This window comes from Rhinopithecus bieti, unplaced genomic scaffold, assembly GCF_001698545.2.
Source record: "Rhinopithecus bieti isolate Rb0 unplaced genomic scaffold, ASM169854v2 scaffold_9581, whole genome shotgun sequence".
Taxonomy (NCBI): domain Eukaryota; kingdom Metazoa; phylum Chordata; class Mammalia; order Primates; family Cercopithecidae; genus Rhinopithecus; species Rhinopithecus bieti.
The window spans coordinates 1,379,285-1,387,344 of record NW_016806413.1 but is presented as its reverse complement, the minus strand read 5'-3'; the positions used below and the strand labels follow the sequence as shown (position 1 = coordinate 1,387,344).

At 42.4% G+C, this 8,060-nt stretch overlaps 1 pseudogene; it reads right to left on the bottom strand.

Moving 5' to 3' along the window:
• Positions 1-7,747: 7,747 nt before the first annotated feature.
• LOC108532366 (40S ribosomal protein S24 pseudogene) lies at positions 7,748-8,029 on the bottom strand (annotated as a pseudogene).
• Positions 8,030-8,060: the final 31 nt, after the last annotated feature.

Below are 8,060 nucleotides of genomic sequence, written 5' to 3'. Positions count from 1 at the left end.
AAAAAAAAAAAAAAAAAAAAAAAGAGCGAGAGAGAGAAAGAAAAGAAAAGAAAATCAGGTGTGAAAAATGATTACTGTGTTTAGACTGAGGAAAGAAATCTCAATGAATTACAAATGGAAAATATCACAAATGTTCCAAAATCCAGAAAATTAACACAGTATTTTACTGTTAATTGCCTGGATTTTTACTGTTAATTGCCTGGTAAAACTCTAAGTCATTCTCCAGGTCATTTTGCCAGATGCATCAGATAAGATGCAACTGATATGTTGAGATGCATAAGACATGTGAATTCACACGCAGAAATACTCACTGTCCACAGAACCATTATAGTTTTGTGCCCAATAAATACAGAAATTCGTATAAATTCCATTTGTGTGATTCCTATTAACTATAAAGATCAAAATAGTATAGTGCATTCAAAATAATACTGCTGATTACCAATTTGTTTCTTACAGAAAAAAAGTCCATCATTTTTGATAAGCCATGATGAGTTGCATGTTCTGCTTAAAATTTTAGCTTTGATAATTGGAAAAGTTTTCCACAGACTAGCTTCTTCTGGATCTATACATTTCACTTTATTCCTCCTCCTCCACTATGCACATACTCTGGGTGTTGGACACTGTAGCACAGGTTCATAATGTAATACCACCTCTGGCCTTGCTCCTTCTGGTCACCTCACCTTGTGAGTCAGCCCAGTGGTTGGGAGGAGTATTCCTAGAAGCCATTACTACAATGTGAGAACAAGCAATGGCTTAACTACACATAAGTGTGACCGTCAATCAAGTAAATATATCCCACTAAACCCTAATTATAATAAATGTATGTCTGAGTTAACATCCCTTTAGCCAGATCCCAAAATGCCTACAGCCACTCAATGCTACATTGTATAAGGGGGAGTTTGATGGAGAGAAAGTGGAAGGAGGGCTTTTTTTGCAGTCAAAATACATGCCTTTGCAAATTTGACAAAGACCTATGACCAGGGAAGCACATTGGAGATTTAACTTCTTGGTGTATTTGCCTCTAGATATATGAAGTACAGATACAGCCCAAGGGAGAGTCAAAGAACTCCCAGGGTGATATGCTGCAGACTTAGAGATCCCAGCATCCAGACTGAGGCAAGCCATAAACATATGACCAACTATGCAGGGCCCGGAATTCCATAGCCACCCTTCTGTCTCAGGTGAATAGATGGGCGGAGTTAAATCAAATGGAGCCATTGCTTTTAGTAATGAGATTCTTAAATAATAATCGTGCTTGGTCAAGACCACCCCCCGGCCCCCTACACAAACCTGTGCTCTGCAAATACCCTTGAGCCACATACACCTGAACAAGCACAGAGAAGGAGCCTGCACCAGCCCTGGATACCTACCTGGCTTTTTACATGAGAGAAGAATAAACGTCTCTTTTTTCAGTTTCCAGTCACTTGTACCTGAACCTCATCCTAAGGCAGGCATAGGATATTTTTCTGGTGCTGTGGAAAATGTAAGGGAGAGCAAACCCATGTGATTCACTGCAGATACAGGACCTGACCTAAATGGGTGAGATGGAATGGCTCCGCGACTGTCAGTGCGCATTCTGCAGTCAGATGTCCTGGATTCAAACACTGTCTCTTGCCAGGTGCGGTGGCTCACGCCTGTAATCCCAGCGATTTGGGAGACTGAGGGAAGCCTGGCCAACATGGTGAAACTCCCTCTCTACTAAAAATACAAAAATTAGCCAGGCATGATGGTACGGTCCTGTAGTCCCAGCTACTCGGGAGGATGAGGCCGGAGAATCACTTGAACCCAGGAGGTGGAGGTTGCGGTGAGCTGAGACTGCACCACTGCACTCCAGCCTGGGTGACAGAGCAAGACTCCATCTCAAACAAAAACAAATACAAATACTGCCTCTGCAACTTTACCGGCTTATGCCAACTCCTTTCACCTATATGTGCCTCAGTTTCCTCATCCATGAACTGGGTCCATGAATAGGGTGTTGTAAAGATTAATGAGGTGTTATATATATGTAACACATTTAGCACAGTGCTTGGCACATAGTAAATGCACAGTAAAGTTAGCTGAGATTGCCTGTGTCATGAGCAAAAGGATGAAAGGAGTGGGTATCAGCTTAGTGGGGAGGGAAGCTATGGAAGTGGAGTGCAGAGTTCTGGAAAGAGAAGGCTACAGACAAATTTCTTCACAGTCTCATTCAAATCTGAAAGTGTCAGCTCCTCAAGGCAGGAAACTGTGTCTGTTTTACTCATCTTTATATTTCTGGAGCTGAAGATAGGGATTGAGTAAATGCTTAACAAATAGTTGGGGAATGAATGAACTCATTAGCCAAGGATGTGTGGATTACCCCACCAACTGGGCCACTGAGCCCAGGGAGCTCCTTGAAACTTGTGACCCTGGAAAGATGAATGCACAGTTCATTTTAAAAAGGGGGTAGGGGCCCTGGTCGAATGAGGTCACTGTGGCCATGTTGGGTATCTAGCAGCCTCCCTGGCCTTGTAGGATGGGCCAGAGTCTGGTGGGCCAGGATTTTATCCAGTTTGAACAGAGAGTGGAAGGAACATCTGTCCGAATCAGGTAACTTCTTGGAAACTTTGCTTTCCGGTGATTAAGAAAGTTAATAAAGTTGAGGTTCTTTCAGTGCACAAATAGCTCTTAGTGTCACTGTCAATGTCAACTACTGTTTGACGGAGAAAACTTCCCATTCACAGTTTGAGCAGAGCTTCTTTGTGAGCCTCAAAACAGAAGAGTTTGCCATTGTCTCAGAATGAGATAGAAGTTCCTTGGGAATGACTGACTTTGCCAAGTAATTTGCCCAACGGTAACCACAAGGTATAATTTCAGTCTTAGGATGAGTAAGACAAATAAGAACAATCCTTGCAGAGCAGCTAGTCATGCTGCCGTGGATGGGGTCTGAATGAACTCAGTTCTTCATGACTCAGGAACTCAGCAGCAGGCAGCTGAGCACCTTCTGAGGTCACCCCAAAGCAACCAGAGGCCTGGGATCCATGCACCATCACCTCCCCAAACTACACCATCTAAGAGGTCAAGCTGAAATGCCCAGGGGCAAAAAGAGAGGAAGAGTATAGCTGTGTACTCCTTTCTTAAGCTTGTGCAATCAGCTCTCAGTAAGTCACTTGCCCACGGGGTAGAGAGAGCCATACCCTGCCCATTCCTGGAGTCTGCACCACCCTCGGATATGATCCATCCCCATGTCAGGCCTCTGCTTGCCAGCCTTGCTTGTTTCTTTTCTGTGTGTTTCCTTGAAATTTGGGAGGAACACAGCTTTAGTAGTGATCTCAGGGATTTTCCTCCCCCTGGAGAGGGAATTGAGTCATATCATTGTTGAGCAGGAGGACTTGGAGCTCATCTGGTTGACCCCTCCCTGATCGATGCAGGCCTGGGAAGGGTGACACAGTTGAGTCAAATAGAAGGTGACCTTCAGAGCAGAAGCCAGGTGTCCATCCAATAGTTCATGAGCTTTCCTTTCTGAAAAGTCTTGGTTCCTGGCTGAGTGCTCTGGCTCATGCCTATAATCCTAGCACTTTGGGAGGCTGAGGCAGGAGGAGAGCTTAATGTTAGGAATTTGAGACCAGCCTGGGCAACATAGTGAGATCATGTCTTTACAAATAAATTTTAAAAATTCACCAGGTGTGTGCCTGGTCCCCTTTTAAAAACTTGTGGTAGAATACATATATAACACAACATTTGGCATTTTAACCATTTTTAAGTGTGCAGTTTAGTGGCATTAGTACATTCACATTGTCTTGCAGCTGTCACCACCCTCCATCTCCAGAGCTTTTCCTTCTTCCTGAACGGAAACTCTGTACCCATTAAACTATAACTCCCCTTCCCTGCTTCCCTCCAGCCCCTGTCATCTACCACTCTACTTTCTGTCTCTGTGAATTTGCCTATTCTAGGTACCTCATGTAAATGGAATTGTATATTATTTGTCCATTTGAGACTGGCCTACTTCACTTAGCATAAGGTCCTTCAGATTCTTCCATGTTGTCGCATGTCACAATTTCCTTCCTTCCTAAAGCTGAATAATATTCCATTGTATGGATACACATACACAACACAATTTGTTTATCCATTTATCTGTCAATGGACACTTGGATTGTTTCCACCCTTTGACTGTTGTGAGTAATGCTGCTCTGAACCATGGTTGTACAAATATCTCTTCAAGATGCTGTTTTCAGTTCTTTTGTGTATATACCCAGAGTAGAATTGCTGGATCATATAATAATTCCATGTTTAATGTTTTGAGGAATCCCATATATACTCTTTTTAACAAGCATAATACAATGCCATTGTCAATCCTACAAATAAATGAATCATGACTCCTTAATCGCATTTAATATCCAGTCACTCTCAGGTTTCTGATTGTCTTATCAATGTTATTTTAAAAATAGTTTAGGCCAGGCATGGTGGCTTATGCCTGTAATGCCAGCACTTTGGGAGGCTGGGGCGGGAGGATCGCTTGAACTCAGGAGTTCAAGACCAACCTAGGAGACATGGTAAACCCCGTCTCTACTAAAAACACAAAAAGTAGGCAGGGGTGGTAGTGTGTGCCTGTGGTCCCAGCTACTAGGGAAGCTAAGGTGGGAGGATCGCTTGGGCCTGGGAACCTGGGAGGTGGAGGCTGCAGTGAGCTGAGAATGCACCACTGCTCTCCAGCCTGGGCGATAGAGCAAGACTCTGTCTCAAAAGATAGATAGATAGATAGATAGATAGATAGATAGATAGATAGATAGATAAAAGTTTCATTGTTTGAATCAGGATCCAAATAGAGTTCCTATATTACAATTGGTTGGTATGTCTTTCTAAAAAAAAAACTTAATTTTGGAATCATATTTACAGAAAAACTGCAAAGGTACTACAGAGAACGCTCATGCACTCGTTCTAATGTCAATATCTTGCATATTACTGTATATTTGTCAAAACTAAAAAATAATATCAGCACTTTACTATGAGCAAACTGCAGACTTTATTCAAATTTTACTCCTTTTTCTATGAATGTCCTCTTTCTGTTTCAAGATCCCATCCAGGACCCCATACTGCATTTAGTTATTGTGTCTCAGACTCCTCCCATTGGTGACAGGTCCTCAGGTTTTGTTTTTCATGATTGTGAAAATTTTGAAGAGTAGTGGTCAGGTATTTTGCAGAATTTTCCCTCAATTTGGGTTTGCCCAGTGTTTTTGTAATGATTAGCTGGGAATAAGACACTTTGGCAAGGCCGGGCATGGTGGCTCACACTTGTAATCCCAGCACTTTGGGAGGCTGAGGTGGGTGGATCGCTTGAGGTCAGGAGTTTGAGACCAGCCTGGCCAACATGGCAAAATCCCATCTCCACTAAAAATACAAAAATATCCAGGTGTGGTGGCGCATGCCTGTAATCCCAGCTACTCAGGAGGCTGAGGCACGATAATCACTTGAACTTGGGAGGTGAAGGTTGCAGTGAGCTGAGATTGTACCACGGCACACCAGCCTGGGCGACAGAGTGAGACTCTATCTCAAAAAAAACCCCCAAAAAACAAAAAGGACTATTTGGGAAGGATTTCACAGAGGTGATGTGCCCTTCTCATCAGAGTGCATCAGGGGTACATGACGTCCCCACAACATCTCTGGTGATGTTAACCTTCATCGCTTGGTTAAGGTGGTGTCTGCTAGGTTTCTCTACTGGTAAGTTACTAAATTTCCCCTTTCTGTACTCTGTTATTTGGAAATGAGGCACTAAGTCCATGATATGTCTGTAAATCTATTTTAATTTATAAAATAAAGTCTGCATAGAGGGGAACCTTCTCCTTCTATCTTTTCTTTTTTTTTTTTTGAAATTTATTTGTTGAGGAAATCAGGTCATTCATTCGTCTCGTACTGTGTCCTGCAGTGTGATGTTATTTTACACCTTCCCTTGCCCTCTGTATTTCCTATAAGCTGGTATTTGGCGCTGGAGGCCTGATCTCCTTCCTGTCTCACTCCTTCAGCAGGACCACTTCGTGAGTAGAGTTGTGGACTTCTGTCAGGAGGCTCCTGGTATCTCTTTTTTGTGAAGTTAGCAGCTATTGATTCTCAACGTGTTGCTTTGCTTCTAATAACACCTTTACGGTCCCTCAGGACTTACCTTATCAAAGTACTTTCCTAAGTGAAGACAGCTCATTTTCTCCCCCCATTGCACATAGTATCTTCAGCAAATTGAAGTTACTGCCATGGTAAAGAACACCGTTATTTTATATACAATTAAGAAGAAAAAAGCACTGCAAATTAATCTACAATACAATGCTTTCTTACATTGTCAGTATAATTTTGAGGCAAACTGAAGAATACCAAGGGTGTGTTACCATTTTCCTTTTAAACTAAACTCATAGTTTTATTTTTCCCTCAGTTGAATCTCATTTTCTAGAAGTCAAGCCAACATCAGTGGGAAGCCTCTGCTGATGGATGCCTGGTGTGCTGATGGCAGCCTGTGCAGCATGGGCGTGGGTCACACCAGCTTTAATGGCATGACTTCAGCCCTTCCTTCATCTACCCCATGGATTCAGCAGTTTCTCCTGTCCTTCCTTGCATTGCTTCATCTACCCCATGGATTCAGCAGTTTCTCCTGTCCTTCCTTGCATTGCTTGGTGTGTGGTCTGTTCTTCTGCCTGCTCCTCTGTGACGAGACAGCTTATTCTAATTCTGTGTCTTCGACATTCTTGCCTAAGTCCCATAAACACTTGGTTATAGCTTTGCAAGAAAATATAGAATTATAGCCATTCCTCTAGTGACAAATATTTGCTCCTCTCCTCTTAAATATCTGCCCCACTGTTGCATTTCCATGCGTCACTGCACCCACACCAACTTTTAGTTTCCTTATTGAATCGGGTTACAATCTTTTTGGTGCTATTTTATTTTAGGTTCAAGGGGTATGTGTGCAGGTTTGTTACATGGGTAAATTGCATGTTGTAGGGGTTTGGTGTACAGATAATTTTGTCACCCAGGTAATCAGCATAATGCCTGATAGATAGTTTTTCAATCCTCACCCTCCTCGCATTCTTCACCCTCAGGTAGGCCCTGGTGTTGTTTGTTCCCTTCTTTGTGTCCATGTGTATTCAGTGTTTAGCTCCCACTTATAAGTGAGAACACTTGGAGAACATGGATTTGGTTTTCTGTTCCTGTGTTAATTCACTCAGGATAATGGCCTCTAGTTCCATCTGTGTTGCTGCAAAGGACAGGGTTTCATTCTTTATTGTGGCTGCATAGTATTCCGTGGTGTATATGTGCCATATTTTCTTTATTTAATTCACCATTGATGGACATCTAGGTTGATTTTATGTCTTTGCTATTGTTAAGAGTGCTGCAGTTAACATACATGTGCATGTGTCTTTATGGTAGAATGATTTACATTCCTTTGGGTATATACCCAATAGTGGGATTGCTGGGTCAAATGGTGGTTCTATTTTAAATTCTGTGAGAAAACTTCAGAAGACTTTCCACAGTGGCTGAACTAATTTACCTTCCCACCAGCAGTGTATAAGTGTTCCCTTTTCTCTGCCATCTCGCCAGCATCTGTTATTTTTTGACTTTTTAATAATAGCAATTGTTTGATGATTTTTTTTTTCACATGGAAGTTTTTAGTTTATTAATCTTCTTGTGAAAACCCACAACGGCCACAGATAACATCATTGCAGCACCTTTACTCCTTCGGCTTTTGCCAGCACCAACATTGGCCTTTGCAGTCCCCTACTTTTTTCATTCTGTTCTTGCGTTCCTTTCGTTACTTTCTTGAGGTCTTTTTCTTCTCATACGGGCCATGTCTTGCAAGTCTATGTTTGGGTTCATTTTTCTTTGTGTAATCCAGGGAATCGTAAATCATGCCAAAGCCAGTTGTCTTGCCACCACCAAAATGAGTTCTGAATCCAAATACAAAGATGACGTCCAGTGTGGTCTTGTACATTTTGGCTAGTTTTTCCCAAATTTCTGTCTTAGGCACTGTCACCTTCCCGGGGTGAATGACATCAATGACCATTTGTTTCCTCTGAAGTCGTCGGTTGGTCATGAACTTGCCAGTGCGGATAGTTACCATGTCG